Source organism: Polypterus senegalus, chromosome 2, assembly GCF_016835505.1.
Source record: "Polypterus senegalus isolate Bchr_013 chromosome 2, ASM1683550v1, whole genome shotgun sequence".
NCBI classification, from domain to species: domain Eukaryota; kingdom Metazoa; phylum Chordata; class Cladistia; order Polypteriformes; family Polypteridae; genus Polypterus; species Polypterus senegalus.
In genome coordinates this window covers 175,588,302-175,606,096 of record NC_053155.1, presented here as the reverse complement: position 1 = coordinate 175,606,096, position 17,795 = coordinate 175,588,302, and the positions used below count along the sequence as shown (strand labels likewise).

Below are 17,795 nucleotides of genomic sequence, written 5' to 3'. Positions count from 1 at the left end.
GACCCACCAGGTAGCCTAAATATTTGGCCTCGCTTAATCCAAAGAAACATTTCTTGGGATTAATCCGAGCCCGCCTCACCAAGTGTCCGTAATACCGCTTGGACATGCTGTAGGTGTTCCTTCCATGTGCTGGAATAGATGACCACGTCATCTAGGTAGGCAGCACTGTATGAGTTATGAGGCGAAGCACTTTGTCCACCAGGCGCTGAAAGGTTGCTGGAGCCCGTGTAACCCAAATGGAAGGACACGATACTGCCAGTGTCCGCTAGGGGTACTAAGCGTTTTTCCTTCGGAGTCCGTTAAAGGAACCTGCCAGTACCCTTTGTCATGTCAAGTGTGGTCAGGTATGGAGCCTGTCCAAGCCTCTCGAGGAGGTCGTCCACGCGTGGCATTGGATAGGCATCAAATTGGGAGACTTGGTGCCGACGGAAGTCATTGCAGAACCTCCAACTCCGTCAGGCTTACCGACGAGCACAATGGGGCTGGACCAGGGACTATAACTCTCCTCAATTACACCTAGTTCCAGCATGCGCTTGATCTCAAGCTCCACTTCAGCCTTTTTGCCTCGGGAAGGCGATGCAGGCGTTCTCGGACAACAACCCCGGCTCTGTCACAATGTTGTGCTCAATCAGAGAGGTCCTTCCGGGTGTTCACTGACGACCTCTCGAGCGGTCCGGATAACTGTTTCCAGCTCCTGCCGTTGCCTGGGTCTCAAGTCTGCGCCAAAGTTAAGGTCGTGTGTGTGAGCGAAGAGTGAGCGGGGCTGGCGGAGGAGGGATCGGGGTCCCTGTCCTTCCACGGTTTCAGCAGGTTCACATGATATACCCGCTCCTTTGGCCGGCGATTGGGTTGACTCACCAAATAGTCGACCAGTCCCTTCCTCTCCTTAACCGTAGGGGCCCTGCCAGTGGGCAAGCAACTTAGAGTGGGAGGTAGGCACTAGGACCATGACCCGATCTCCGGGTGGAACTCCCGAAGAGGCGTGCAGCGGTTGTAGTAGCGAACCTGTGCTGCTTGAGCCTCCTCCATGTGACTTTTAAGGACAGGCGAATCTTTCCAAATCTATCGCGTAACTGCGCGATATACTCCAGTATGTTAGTGGTGGGAAGAGCCTCTTCTTCCCAGCCTTCTTTCAAAATATCAATATGCCCGAGGTTGTCGCCCATACAGTAGTTCAAAGGGGAGAACCCGTGGAGGCTTGTGGGACTTCCGATAGGCAAAAGGACGAGGGGAGGAGCTGATCCCAGTTCCTTCCATCCTCGCTGACCACCTTACGTAGCATTTGCTTGAGAGTTTGATTAAACCTCTCTACTAATCCGTCGGTTTGAGGATGATACACGAGGTTTTAAATGCTTTATTTTCAGTAATCTGGCAGTCTCCTTGAACGTCTCCGAGGTGAAGGGGGTCCCCTGGTCTGTCAAGACTTCTTTGGGGATCCCCACGCGCGAATACCCTAGTAATTCCCGTCGCGATGGCTTTAGAGGTAGCTGAGCGCAACGGAACAGCTTCGGGTATCGTGTAGCATAATCCACGAGGACTAAAATGTACTTGTGTCCTCGGGCTGAGGGCTCTAGAGGTCCCACCAGGTCGACCCGATTCTGTGGAAGGAGCGTCAATCAGGGAATAGGAACAAGAGGAGCACGGTCCCTCCTAGGAATCTGTCGCAGTTGACACTCCGGGCAGGAAGCGCCAAAGCGGCGAACCTCCTCATTAATTCCTGGCCAGTAAAACGAGCTTGATCCGCTCCAGAGTTTTTTCGGTGCCCAGGTGGCCACCTAGGAGGTGGGCGTGTGCTAGCTCGCAGACCTGCCGCCGGAAGGTACGCGGCACTAGCAGCAGCCTCGTCTCCTGCCCGTCATGCATTGCTACACGGTAAAGGAGGTCATTATCTAACACAAAGTAGGGGCCCTGTGGCATCGACTGACTAGTGCGTTGGCCATTGACAAGGACCACTGCATTTTTTACAAACTTCAGGGAGTCGTCATTCCATTGCTCCCTTTGAAAGAAGCCGGCGTCTTTTAAATTGAAACCGCAACACGGAGAGAGGGTCAGCGCCGACCTCAATGGGCGTGGTTTCCTCCGCCCGCCGCGGCGTTGGTGGATGACGTGTCAGCCTGCGACGGCCCGGCCCCGGCTGATTACACGGCGTGGAGGCAGCTTGAGACGGTTCATCTCCGTCCATAACGAGGCCCAACTTAACCCCGGAGTGGTATGTGTCTCACCGCTTTAATGTCAGACCAGTCCGCCCTAGTATCACCGGTGTGGAGGATCAGGAAGGATTGCCACGGTTACTTTCTGGACTGATCCTCCGTAGCTAATGACACAAGCGGCGGTGCTGTACCAGCGGGTTTCCCCGTGGACACAGGTTATACTGGTCTTGAATTTTAGCCATTGTCGCGGTAGCACAAAGCGGCGGGCAACAATGGAAATGTTGCTGCCGGAATCGAGCAGAGCGGAAGTTTTAAACCCGTTAACGATCACCACGCCTGTATGCGGGACCGTCAGCGGGTTTGTCAGAGCACACCAAGCCCTCCTCCCCTCCACCTGCATTCCTCCTCGCCTCCAAGCGGTTTGCGTGCCCGCGGCGCCGCGGACGCCGATGCAAGCTCCGGGTTATACAGGGAGGGGCTAGGTCTTGGGACATACCCCGGCTGAGTTTGGCAGAAGGACGGTTCTGCTCTCCCAGAGTGTGAGGCCGCCCTCTGTGTTTCCAGAAGCTCTATGAGCCCTGACATGTTCGTAAACTGCACGCCCCAGACCGGCTGGGTGAAGCCCTGGGGAAGTGCTTTCAGGAGCAGATAGCACGCTACCTGCTCAATGACCTGGTAGGGCTTGTTTTCCAAGGGCCGTAGCCACTGCCATACTTTTGCCCATAAGGACCAGGCTTGTTTACTGGTCGGCCTCTCAGGGTCCAACCTCCACTTCGTTATTTTACTCACCTGCCAGTCTGGGGCACCCCAAGGTGGTAAAAGGGGCTGTGGTTTCACTGGGGGGCAGGCACTCTCCCCCAAGAGAGCATACTGAGTCCCTCTTGTCTCCCCCCAGGGCAGCCCAATTCGGTGAGCCCCACCCGCACACTCCCTGGCCTCTCTAGATGGCCTAGTTCTGCGTGCTGGGAGCGGAGCCCGCACCAGGTCTCGCCGAACCACGGGGCACCCTCCCCGCCTGAATACTCGGCCCCGGCACGCTCCCACCTGGGTGTTTTGCAGGTCCTGTCCCCTTCTCTTCTGGGACTTCTCCATCCTGCCGACTACGCCACTGTCACAAGAACGAGACATGAACAGATAAAGAGTTGGGGCAGCCACCCGTATATTATGGTATCCTGGCTGCAAAATCGTTTTTTCTTATAGAAATACAGCACTGAAGTGCTTACAACAGAGTCCAAAACAAGACTGACACAGAAGGGAAAAGGGAAGGCTTTTAAAGGGGGAGACAGGAAGTGAGGTCATAAGGGTCGGGCACGTGTTCATCGTTCATTGGTTTAGTCCCGGATGTGACATCAGGGGGGCCGGAGCTGGCAAGGTCTGTCTCCATTGGCTCGGTCCCAGAAGTGACGTCCAGAGAGACAGGTGGAACCTCCCGGGTTAGGTCTACAGGGAAGTGAGAAGAGAGTTAGTGCGCTCTGCCACATCCCGGCATGGCTCAGAACTGCCTTCACTCGAGCCCTTTAGCTGCCTCCCATGCGCGCGTGTGTGACAATATATATATATATATATATATATATATATACAGTGGTGTGAAAAACTATTTGCCCCCTTCCTGATTTCTTATTCTTTTGCATGTTTATCACATAAAATGTTTCTGATCATCAAACACATTTAACCATTAGTCAAATATAACACAAGTAAACACAAAATGCAGTTTTTAAATGATGGTTTTTATTATTTAGGGAGAAAAAAAATCCAAACCTACATGGCCCTGTGTGGAAAAGTAATTGCCCCCTTGTTAAAAAATAACCTAACTGTGATGTATCACACCTGAGTTCAATTTCCGTAGCCACTCCCAGGCCTGATTACTGCCACACCTGTTTCAATCAATAAATCACTTAAATAGGAGCTGCCTGACACAGAGAAGTAGACCAAAAGCACCTCAAAAGCTAGACATCATGCCAAGATCCAAAGAAATTCAGGAACAAATGAGAACAGAAGTAATTGAGATCTATCAGTCTGGTAAAGGTTATAAAGCCATTTCTAAAGCTTTGGGACTCCAGCGAACCACAATGAGAGCCATTATCCACAAATGGCAAAACATGGAACAGTGGTGAACCTTCCCAGGAGTGGCGGCCGACCAAAATTACCCCAAGGCGCAGAGGCGACTCATCCGAGAGGTCACAAAAGACCCCAGGACAACGTCTAAAGAACTGCAGGCCTCACTTGCCTCAATTAAGGTCAGTGTTCACGACTCCACCATAAGAAAGCGACTGGGCAAAAACGGCCTGCATGGCAGATTTCCAAGACGCAAACCACTGTTAAGCAAAAGAACATTAGGGCTCGTCTCAATTTTGCTAAGAAACATCTCAATGATTGCCAAGACTTTTGGGAAAATACCTTGTGGACTGATAAGACAAAAGTTGAACTTTTTGGAAGGCAAATGTCCCGTTACATCTGGCGTAAAGGAACACAGCATTTCAGAAAAGAACATCATACCAACAGTAAAATATGGTGGTGGTAGTGTGATGGTCTGGGGTTGTTTTGCTGCTTCAGGACCTGGAAGGCTTGCTGTCATAGATGGAACCATGAATTCTACTGTCTACCAAAAAATCCTGAAGGAGAATGTCCAGCCATCTGTTCGTCAACTCAAGCTGAAGCGATCTTGGGTGTTGCAACAGGACAATGACCCAAAACACACCAGCAAATCCACCTCTGAATGGCTGAAGTAAAACAAAATGAAGACTTTGGAGTGGCCTAGTCAAAGTCCTGACCTGAATCCAATTGAGATGCTATGGCATGACCTTAAAAAGGCGGTTCATGCTAGAAAACCCTCAAATAAAGCTGAAATACAACAATTCTGCAAAGATGAGTGGGCCAAAATTCCTCCAGAGCTGTAAAAGACTCATTGCAAGTTATCAAACGCTTGATTGCAGTTATTGCTGCTAAGGGTGGCTCAACCAGTTATTAGGTTCAGGGGGCAATTACGTTTTCACACAGGGCCATGTAGGTTTGGATTTTTTTTTCTCCCTAAATAATAAAAACCATCATTTAAAAACTGCATTTTGTGTTTACTTGTGTTATATTTGACTAATGGTTAAATGTGTTTGATGATCAGAAACATTTTGTTTGACAAACATGCAAAGCGAATAAGAAATCAGGAAGGGGGCAAATAGTTTTTCACACCACTGTATATATATATATATATATATATATATATATATATATATATATATATATATATATATATATATATATATAGTATCATTATAATAAAGAAATAACTTTGACTTAAAAAATACCAAACTTATCTTTTCATTTTCAACCAAGCAAAACTTTATTCATTTGCACTGCAGTAAATCATGAGACTGGTGTTAAAAAAATTTTCATTGAGTGACATTAAGAATATGAGCAAGAATGGAATTCAGCACTATGCTCAGATGTATTTCTTCCACAAGGATTGTGTGGTGGACAATCTTCTTGCATTTAGAAAGAAAAAGCAAATCAGCTTCCCATGTATTGCCATTGATTTACACAACGAGCCATCTCAGTTTGCAGATTCATGCTGTGGTAACTGTCAGTGGCCGGCCACAAACCCGCAACATCTGCATTAAATCAGCCTGTAGAGACAGTCTCTTATCATCCTGAGCTAAAAGGAAAACTCCCAGCTTTGGTTGAGCAGAACTTTGTAAAGCGTGGAACAATTTTTTGATTTCCTGGTGATGTCAACTGAACTTTCTACTTAGCTTCCTCCTTGCTGAGCGACTCCTTCACAACAGACACTTGTCTGCACTTCCCTTGCAAAGGCAATTCTTTGTATATCCGCAACAAGCACCAGAGGTGAGTGCAATATCAGCAAAGCAGGTCTTGTTATTGAAATGAGGCATAGCTGGCTGAATCATGGTGCAGTGGACTTAAAAAGTAATTAAAAACACACTGTTTAGTCTAGTGAAAGCAAGACTAAAATAAGTGAAGGTAAAACCTAACCTCACTTCGTCTCTTTAGACCAATTTTTGGTAAGATACCGTAAAAAGGCACCACACGAAGGTTAAGAATGGTGAACAATTGATTAATCCATTTTAGGAAATTGAAACAGTGTATTGCATTATTGGAAAGATCTTTCAGTTAGTCTAATAGACTAGGCTATTGTAGCCTGCTTAAGACTATAAACTAGATATGCTGTTTCAACGCTGTTGATCAAATGAGTGTTCAAATACTGTTGTGTGTGATCTCTAGTGGACTAGGATCATACGAGGTTCAGGTCAGCACTTTTGTGATTATAAATTGGTTTGGGTGTGCGTGGGTTTCTTTTGCCCAAACGTGGGTGGATGCAAGTCAAAAAATGTTAGCACACACATTATTAATCCAGCAGCTAGTACCATTGACACTAGTCAGGATGTGGATTAAAGGTATTTATGACATATTATTTCCCTACCACTTGTATGCTGCAGCTGAAAGTGAGGCTTGTTAGACCAGATGATGCTTTCCTAATCTTTATTAATCCGGTTTTAGTTAGTACATGTACAGTACATTGGAGCCTCATATTTCAATTTTAATTTGACAAGGGTTGAACCAAATATGGCCTTCTATTGCTGTAGTCAATCTATTTCAAAGTACTATGCACTGTGCATTTAAAGATGCCTTTCTACGACTTATTGTGGAATGAACTGTTATTTGAGCATTTGTGGCCTTTTGTAACCTTGAACAAGTCTCGCTGTTCACCTCAGACCTATCTCATTAACAATGTATTTTCAAACACAGATTAGCCATTTTCTGGACTTTTATTTTTTACTTACTTCACCATTCTGTATAAACCTTAGAGATGGAGGTGTGTGAATATCCCAGAAGAAAAGCAATTTCTGAGATAGTGGGAGCACTATAACTGGCATCACTAATCAAGCTAAGGTCACAATTGGAGCAAGATATTTGCAGAAGTGAGCAGGTGCATCAAATGAAGTGGCATCTGAGTGTTTGCCAAAGGTTTGTGATAATTAGTCACTTTACCCGAGAACAACAACAATCTAAATCATTAAGAAATGAATTAATACATTAAATAAATCAACTATTTAAGCAATGTTATCCGGCTAAAAGTAGTAAGTCTGTTAAAACAATTAACAATAAATGTTTTTTTTTAATTTAGATTTTTAGTTACAACATCAGAAATTTAGAAAAATTTTGAATGAATGGAGACAATAATGTATTAGAAGAAGTGTTTCATTTGCAGCTGAATATGAGGTAAGTGTGGGCCAATCATAAACATTTTCTGTGTACTCAAGCATATGTTCTTGCTTTGTGCTAATAATAAATGAAGCTCAACATGTTTTACTCATTGTGTGTATAATATAAGCAGTTTAAAAGTCAGTCATTATCCAACCCGCTATATCATAACACAGGGTCACAGGGGTCTGCTGGAGCCAATCCCAGCCAGCACATGGCACAAGGCAGGAACAAATCCCCGAGCAGGGCACACACACACACCAAGCACACACTAGGGACAATTTAAGATCACTAATGCACCTAACCTGCATGTCTTTGGACTGTGGGAAGAAACCGGAGCACCCGGAGGAAACCCACACAGTCACGGGGAGAACATGCAAACTCCATGCAGGGAGGACCCAGGTCTCCTAACTGCAAGGCAGCAGCGCTACCACTGCGCTACCGTGCCACCTCAGTTTAAAAGTAATAGTCCAAATTTCTAACATAATATTACTTGGTGAGCATCTGTTTGCAAAAGAAAGAATTACTTAGATCATTAGTGCTGATCTTGCATTGAAACTGATTTAAGCATTCAGTTATTTATATCACATAACATAAATTGCCACCCCTAAAATATTCTTAAAATTAGAAATACTACGTGGTTAGGTTTTAAAATATATTAGTATGTTAATACTATAATCATTTAATGCTCTCTGATCCATCCGTACATTTTATAAATCTGCTTTGTCTTATTCCAGGCCATGGGAGTTAGAAGCACTCCTAAGTACAACTGGATCAAAGTAGAAAGGCTGCATGACTTTCTACGGCAGACCACCATCACTTATACACCCTGAGTGAATCGAATGCAGACCAACTAACCTAACAATATTGCATTCAAGAAAACTGAACAGAGCATGAGGAGAATATACATTCCTCATATGGAAGGCAACCACACTGGGAAACTAACTGGGTTCCAAGCACCCCAAATTAGCAACAACACATTCATATAAAACACAGCATTACTTGTAATATTAGGCATTTAAGATGCTTAATGCTTTGATAATTGTAGGATTTATAATTCTATGCAATGCAAAAAACAATAACTTTCTGAAAATGTACTTCTACTTGATCAAAAGCCTCCTAATAATATAGTAACCATATGTAAAATCCATTCATATAAATAAAATCATGTTGCTTTAATCTAGATTGTGCATTTCAGTTTATCTGGACTTTTTTCTGCTTGGAATTCTAGGATTTGCTGTCATGGGCCTAGGTCATGTTTATGCTGTAACTAAAACTGAATAATTTAAATGTACATGACTTTTCTTCCATTACATGTAGCATTAACACAAATGCATTAAAGGTATCACATTTGTTTGTTAAAAATATAGTTGAGTTCTTTCTAATTTAAATATACTAAGTGAATAATTGCTAATCATCATAACAAACAAGGTAACAATTCAACTGTGATCTTATTACCAAATGTCTTTTAGAATTTTAACTTAGAAAGTTTATGAGCATTTGGAAGTTAGTCAGTTATTTTCTAACCCGTTTAGTCCTGAACAAGGTCCCAGGGGGTGCTGGAGCCTATCCCAAATAGCATAGAGCACAAGGGAGGAACAATCCCTAGACAGGACGCCGCCAGTCCATCACAGGTCAAATACTCACTCACACACATATATACCAACCATACACTTGTGGCCAGTTTAATATTGCCAATACACCCAACCTACATATCTTTGAACTGTGCGAGGAAAGACGAGAAAATGGAGGAAACTCACACAGACATGGGGAGAACATGCAAACTCCACAAAGGGAGGACCTGGGACATGAACCCTGACCTTCTTACTATGAGGCAGCAGCACTAACACTGAGACACCATGCTGCCCTGCATTAGAAAGTGCATAGGAGAATACCTTAATAGCTTTAGCAGTATAATGTACGTGGAGTTTCATATTTAACTGTAAAATTAATCATCTCAGCACTTGGGAATAATGAACTCCAACTGCAGACATTCCAATGCAGAGCAGATCCAAAAGTAATTTAATTAAATCTAGAGATTGTTCCTCATAACACATGGGGAGTTGCAGCTCTGCTCTCTTCTCTATCCAACCAACACCAGTGCATAGCTAATAGTCCAGTCCCAACACACAACTTCCTGAATGGAGAAAAATCACTCTGCACTTAATTATTTACAACTGTATCTTGAAAAATTACTAAATAATAGTCTGAACTTTCCCACACATATCCAATCTTTTGTGTTGTGGAACAGTCTGCTTTTTGCTTTCCATTCATAAATTCTAATATCCTGCAAGTCTGCATGGAACAGATGAATAAAAAGAAGCAAACATAACTGTTGTCAATTATTGCTATCTGCATTTGTTTTGACTGGAGAGAAATTTAGCCATCAGTCTATAAAATGAGTGCTTTTGTTCTTGTTTGCTTAAGTGCCTGTTGCTGCAAAGCACAGAGAATTATGATCTGGATAAAATTTATGGAACAGGCTTAAGTTATTATGGTACTAATGGACTGTGCTACTAAAGTACACAACATAAAGTCTGAGACAGAAAGCATACAGTATCTTTTTAATATTTTACAGTAATATGACAGAAATAAGTTTTTATTTCTATAAAATAGAGTAATATGAATATTGAACATCACAAATTTCATTATAATATAGTAAAGTGATAGGCATCTATAAAATACTTTGCAAAGTATTTAAAAAAATAAACTTTCCAAAACGTAATAAACGTGAAAGTATAAAAACATAATACTGCATTCAAATTATGTGTTTTCTACTGTAATCTGTAGAAGCAACACTGGTTCAAGTGCTGGCAGCTTTACCCTCATTGACCTAAATGTCCTTTTTTTCTTACAGACAAAAAGTCGAGCAAATCAGCCAATTTCAATATCTATTTAGTTATTTATTTGAAACTTGAGTATGTTGGTGTATCAATGTTTAATATGGAACCCCCTCTATGACCTAAGTGATTTCTTCAGAGTACAAGTAATTGCCGCTGTAAAAAGAAAAAAACAAAAACAACAATAAGCAATGAACGATTCAACACCTGCGGAGGTTGTTTTAAACATCTGAATATTCATGGTGATAAGAATTATAAGATGTATTATACCAAAGTAGCATTCCCTGGGGTGTAATACTGAGCATATTTGCAAACTTTAAAGTAAATTAAGGAAATCTGACAAAATGTTTTCGACAGATGTCTTTAGCTAGTTAGGTCTGTTACCCAAGCCTGACTGAGCCTGACAAACTATTGGATTTTAGAGTAGGTTTAGGTAATTTTGTACATACAATTAGAACTTAGAATAAGGTTCAGATATGTATTCTAATAACTGAAAATAAATGATAATTTTATGTTTTAAATTAATATTTACTAGAATACATTTTTATCTCATTTTGCATGTTAACTTGTTCACTTTCTCTTGCATGTGTGTAACAGAAAAATGGGTAACACTTTAGGTACTGCAGAAATGCATCTATGATTCATTTACTCTCATGTATCATTATTATTTTTTTTTATTCTTCTTGCCTCCAATCTCGCATCAATTTCTCAGACGCATCGAAATTTAATTTCTTTCGCCACTTTAACAACGTTTAATTAAAAACTAGCTTCATATTTTCTTCTGATCAAAAGATCATAGATAAGGGATGCTCTTGCGATAAAGGTGTATGAAGGTGTATGAAGGTGTGAGATACAAAAAACATAAAACAGTGCAAACACCACTTCGGAATACAGGTGCCGATCATAAAATTAGAATATCATGACAAAGTTGATTAATTTCAGTAATTCCATTCAAAAAGTGAAACTTGTATATTAGATTCATTCATTACACACAGACTGATGTATTTCAAATATTTATTTCTTTTAATTTTGATGATTATAACTGACAACTAATGAAAGTCGCAAATTCAGTATCTCGGAAAATTAGAATATTGTGAAAAGGTTCAATATTGAAGACACCTGGTGCCACACTCTAATCAGCTAATTAACTCAAAACACCTGCAAAAGCCTTTAAATGGTCTTTCAGTCTAGTTCTGTAGGCTACACAATCATGGGGAAGACTGCTGACTTGACAGTTGTCCAAAAGACGACCATTGACACCTTGCACAAGGAGGGCAAGACACAAAAGGTCATTGCTAAAGAGGCTGGCTGTTCACAGAGCTCTGTGTCCAAGCACATTAATAGAGAAGCGAAGGGAAGGACAAGATGTGGTAGAAAAAGTGTACAAGCAATATGGATAACCGCACCCTGGAGAGGATTGTGAAACAAAACTCATTCAAAACTGTCACAAAGAGTGGACTGCAGCTGGAGTCAGTGCTTCAAGAACCACCACGCACAGACGTATGAAGACATGGGTTTCAGCTGTCGCATTCCTTGTGTCAAGCCACTCTTGAACAAGAGACAGTGTCAGAAGCGTCTCGACTGGACTGCTGCTGACTGGTCCAAAGTTATGTTCTCTGATGAAAGTAAATTTTGCATTTCCTTTGGAAATCAATGTCCCAGAGTCTGGAGGAAGAGAGGAGAGGCAAAGAATCCACGTTGCTTAATGTCCAGTGTAAAGTTTCCACAGTCAGTGATGGTTTGGGGTGCCATGTCATCTGCTGGTGTTGGTCCATTGTGTTTTCTGAGGTCCAAGGTCAACGCAGCCATCTACCAGGAAGTTTTAGAGCACTTCATGCTTCCTGCTGCTGACGAACTTTATGGAGATGCAGATTTCATTTTCCAAAAGGACCTGACATCTGCACAAAGTGCCAAAACTACCAGTACCTGGTTTAAGGACCATGGTATCCCTGTTCTTGATTGGCCAGCAAACGCCTGACCTTAACCCCTGAGAGAATCTATGGGGTATTGTGAAGAGGAAGATGCAATACGCCAGACCCAACAATTCAGAAGAGCTGAAGGCCACTATCAGAGCAACATGGGCTCTCATAACACCTGAGCAGTGCCACAAGTTGATCGACTCCATGCCACACCGCATTGCTGCAGTAATCCAGGCCAAAGGAGCCCCAACTAAATACTGAGTGCTGTACATGCTCATACTTTTCATGTTCATACCTATCAGTTGGCCAACATTTCTAAAAATGCTTTTTTTGCATTGGTCTTAATTGATATTCTAATTTTCCGAGATACTGAATTTGGGACTTTCATTAGTTGTCAGTTATTATCGTCAAATTTAAAAGAAATAAACATTTAAAATACATCAGTCTGTGTGTAATAAATTAATATAATATACAAGTTTCACTTTTTGAATGGAATTACTGAAATAAATCAACTTTGTCATGATATTCTAATTTTATGACTGGCACCTGTAGTTTGGGTATTACCGTGTGGTCACGTAGGCACAATAGAGAGAGAGAGAGATTAGGAGCACGCACTGATACAGCACATTGCTGCACCCACATAGAAAAAAAGGCAGTGTGCTCCGTGGTTACTCTCTGAGGTGTGCATTAGCATATCATAATCCATCCATCCATCCATCCATTATCCAACACGCTATATCCTAACTACAGGGTCACGGGGGTCTGCTGGAGCCAATCCCAGCTAACACAGGGCGCAAGGCAGGAAACAAACCCCATAATCCCTTATACCTATAGCATGAGTTTTCCGCATTCAACCTATATGACTGACATTATAAAATACCAGAAATTATACTGTAAAAGCAAGTCTTGACTAATCCGTGGGAAAACTTATCCATGAGTATATAACGCCCTGCCCGAGGTTTGTTTCCTGCCTTGCGCTCTGTGTTGGCTGGGATTGGCTCCAGCAGACCCCTGTGGCCCTGTAGTTAGGATATAGCGGGTTGGATAATGGATGGATGGAAGGATGGATATACGGTAATTAAATTGTTTTTACAGATTGTAAGATGGATAAAATTGCTGTTTTTCTGTGTTAAGACCTCTTTTGAAATGCTATTTATGATGAAACCTTTAAAATGCCATAAATTCTGCAACAAAATTTCATGAACACACACTCAGCTGTTTTGGAGTAATGTGTGGTTTTTGTGGAGCTCACCCTCCCATTACAACACTCCAATGAAATTCTTGAAACCTCTATTTTTAATTAGATGAACAATAATGTAAATGCAAAACTTAGTGAAAGTAAACGTGGTTGTTTTTGAGTGATGTACAATTTTTGTGGTCCTCCATCACATTTAATCCCCCTCCCCAACCCCCACCAATATTTCCATTAAATTACTGACATGGAACGTAGATTTTAATTTAGATCCAGACTTAAATTTTAATTTAAAATTTATTATCATCTGTTATACAGTACCTACCTACCTACCTGGAATATAATGTATTTTTGGCACTGTGTCAAAACAAACATACCCCCCAAAAAACATTACAACCCCATTTTTCAATTGAACTTTCGAAAAGCCTTAGAGTCTAGATTTAGTAATATGCAGGTAAAACATAATGAATGTCAACTCCGGTTTGGAGTGATGCATTTTTACTACATCCAAATCCCATTGCAACCACCCTTCTTGATGAAATTCTGAGATACTCAGTAGACTGGGTTTTAAGTCTTCAGCTTTATTATACATGCAAAATTTCATTAAGATTGGCTCAGCCATTTTGGAATAATGTGCAGTTACAACTCTTCTCCACAGTGACATTTTTTGAAATGCCATATGGCCTACATTTTAAGTCGGAGCAATGACAACCTACATGCAAAACTTAAAGAAAATCATTTCAGCAATTCTTCATGTTTGGTGAACAAACAAACAGCCAACATGCGATCTGAGTGTGCAATCAATTAATATCAAAAAAGCTAAAAAAAATCAAAAGAAAGAAAGAGGGCATTATACAGTATACTATATTATACTGTATAAGAAATATGACAAACGAGAGAAGACTATTCAGTCCATTTAGTCCATTTATTTGGCTAAGCTGTCCCATATATCACTCAGATACTTCTTAATGGTTGTCAAGGTTTCTTAGTCAACTACATATCTACAGTACATGTTCCAGAGTCACACAACGTTTTGAGTAAAGAAGTGCTTCCTGGCAAGTTTTACATGCACTTTCACTTAAATTCCATTAGTATGTGATTCACCCTTAAGCTGAAAGAATGTTGCTGGTTCTATGTTCTCAATGCCTTTGAGGATTTTAAATATCTAAATTAGGTCCATACATAATCCCTTCTGCTTGAGACTAAGCAAGTTTAATTTTCTGAGTCTTTCAGAGTAGGACATGTCCTTACATCCTGGGATGCACCTGGCTGCTCTCCTCTGCACCACTTCAAGTGCTGCTCTGTCGTTCTTGTACTGTGGAGACCAGAACTGCACATGATAATCCAGAAGCAGTACTACTGGTGCATTATATAGTTATATAGTTTAAGCCTAACATACCTTAAATTACATTCAGTAGTTTTTAAGATATAACCTAACATATAACCTGTTATTTTTTTTTATTTCCTTTGTTAACATGACTTAATCTGTGAAAATGATGTGTCAACATATACTCCTATTTCCGTTTCAGAAGTTGGTTCCTGTAGGACAGTGTCTTCTGTCTTATATTTATAATTGATGTATATACTGCTCAAAAAAAATAAAGAAACACTTTTTAATCAGAGTTTAGCATAAAGTCAATGAAACATCTGGGATATTGATCTGGTCAGTTAAGTAGCAGAAGGGGTTGTTAATCAGTTTCAGCTGCTGTGGTGTTAATGAAATTAACAACAAGTGCACTAGAGGGGCAACAATGAGATGACCCCCAAACTAGGAATGGTTTAAGAGGTGGAAGCCACTAACATTTTCAACTCCTCATCTGTTTTTTCACTAGTTTTGCAGTTGGCTACAGTCAGTGTCACTACTGGTAGCATGAGGCAATACCTGGACCCTATAGAGGTTTCACAGGTAGTCCAGCTTCTCCAGGATCACACATCGTTATATGCCATTGCCAGAAGGTTTTCTGTGTCTCCCAGCACAGTCTCAAAAGCATGGAGGAGATTCAAGGAGACAATCAGTTAATCTAGGAAAGCTGAACAGAGCCGTGGAAGGTGCTTAACCCATCAGAAGGAACAGGATGAGCACTGCCAGAGCCCTACAAAATGACCTCCAGCAGGCCACTGGTGTGAATGTCTCTGACCAAACAATCAGAAACTGACTTCATGAGGGTGGCCTGAGGGCCCGACGTCCTCTAGAGGGCCCTGTGCTCACTGCCTGGCACCGTGGCACTCAATTGCATTTGCTACAAAATACCAGAATTGACAGGTCCACCACTGGCACTATGTGCTTTTCACAGATGAGAGCAGGTTCACCCTGAGCACATGTGACAGTTGTGAAAGGGTCTGGAGAAGCCGTGGAGAATGTTAAGCTGCCAGTAACATTGTTCAGCATGACTGGTCTGGTGGTGGGTCACTGATGGTCTGGGGAGGCATTTTCATGGAGGGACGCACAGACCTCTACATGCTAGACAATGGCACCTTGACTGCCATTAGGTATCGGAATGAAATCCTTGGACCCAATGTAAGACCCTGTGCTGGTGCAGTGGGTCCTGGGTTCCTCCTGGTGCACGACAATGCCCAGCCTCATGTGGCGAGAGTATGCAGGCAGTTCCTGGAGGATGAAGAAATTGATACCACTGATTGGCACCAACACTCGCTTGACCTAAATCCAATAGAACACCACTGGGACATTATCTTTTGGTCCATCCAACACCGCCAGGTTGTACCTTAGACTGTACAGGAGCTCACTGATGCCCTGGTCCAGATCTGGGAGGAGATCCCCAGGACACCATCCATCGTCTCATTAGGAGCATGCCCCAACGTTGTCAGGCATGCACACAAGCACCTGGGAGCAATACAAACTACTCAGTACGATTTTGAGTTGCTGCAATGAAATTTCAGCAAAATGGATTAGCCTGCCTAATCATTTTTTCACTTAGATTTTTGGGGTGTCTTTGAATTCAGCCTTCTGTAGGATGATAATTTTCATTTCCATCAAATGATGTTGCATCCTTTCGTTCCTAACACATGACCCAGTCCATATCAGTATAGATGTCCAGCATGATTTTCCCCATTGAGATCTGATGTGTTTTCAAAGTGTTCCTTTACATTTTTTGAGCAGTTTATATATACCCATACACAACAAAGTAACCCTCCCTTGTTTCCCCACAAAATATTGACCATATACAAGATATACAAAAATGCCATAAACCAAACACATAGCAGGTCCAGACTGAAACAGTCACTAATAATGATGTTGTTAAATGGTAGCAAATACTGGTACAAATCCTCAAAGAATAACAAATTAAAAAGTACCTAACCTGATGGTGCTATCCCAAAGTGAATAAATCAAAACAATGAACAAAAAATATAATAATAATAATAATCTGAGGGCACTATTCCAAAGTGAGCAAACCTAAACAACCTTACCAGTTTCAATCCAAACAGAAGTGAAGAGAGTTCAAGTGTGGAGTAAAGAGCTGGTCTTTCTGTGGATCTGGTAACCTGATGAGATGAACTCTGGTAATTACTCAGCTCTGGCAGTGGTCATCAAAAACTGAAGTCATTGTCACTAAGGTCAAAGATAGGAGAGAATTCAGATGAAGAGATAGAATCGAACTCTGCCGTCCTTTATATACTGGTATAGATAGAACCTAGACTTATATGACTAGAACAGGAAGACCCAATTGAAAGCTTCAGCAACTTTCACTCATTGTCTTTTCCATTATATTTCAAAAGTTTGTTACTTTTACACCCAGATCAATTTACAAATATATAAAAGGGAAACAGCCAACAGCAACTGAACAAATTAAGTAAATGACAAAAATCACATAATACAGCTAGAGTATTATCATCATGATAATAGAGGATACACTCAGGTTAAAATATCTTATTCATTAATGAAACTCAATTCAGCACTTACAAACAGCCATTTTTGGCCAAAGTTGTGAATATTATAATCCCTCTAAACTTACACCCAAATATTCTGTAAAATGAAAAAAAATAAAAAATCAGAAATGCAAGTGGACACTAGTTTGCATCCAGAATTTTCAAATTTTCGGGGTATTTTTGAATTTCTAATATAAGATATGCTGCTTTGGACAGAGCCCTTTCCCCTTTTTGGAATCACTGCCCACAAAATGATATCTAAAAACCTCTAATTCACACTAATAGCAGTTTATTAGGCTGTCCCTTATGGGTGTCATCCTTTACATTTTAAAAGCATATTCTAATACATCAAACGACAGACAACATTAAATAAATTACTGTACTTATTAGCTAAGCTATTGCATTGAGCTGTGGGTAGTACTAACATTATTTTATTTAATGTAAGTTATGACTCAAAGGGCTTTTAAACAGTCAACAGACATAAAGATCTAGGCATTGCTTAGCCTCTAAATAATAGCAGACATATCTTAAAAAATTGATAATGCTTGATTAGTAATGTCAGATTTTATTTTTTATGGGAAATCAAATAGAGTGT

The 17,795-nt window shown here is 41.3% G+C and overlaps 1 long non-coding RNA gene across 1 annotated transcript in view; it reads right to left on the bottom strand.

Moving 5' to 3' along the window:
- LOC120524647 overlaps positions 1 to 16,865 on the bottom strand; it is an 88,415-nt gene extending 71,550 nt beyond the window's left edge. The window contains exon 1 of the long non-coding RNA XR_005632802.1: positions 16,742 to 16,865. This is a non-coding gene — a long non-coding RNA (uncharacterized LOC120524647). The remainder of the gene's footprint in view (positions 1 to 16,741) is intronic.
- Positions 16,866 to 17,795: the final 930 nt, after the last annotated feature.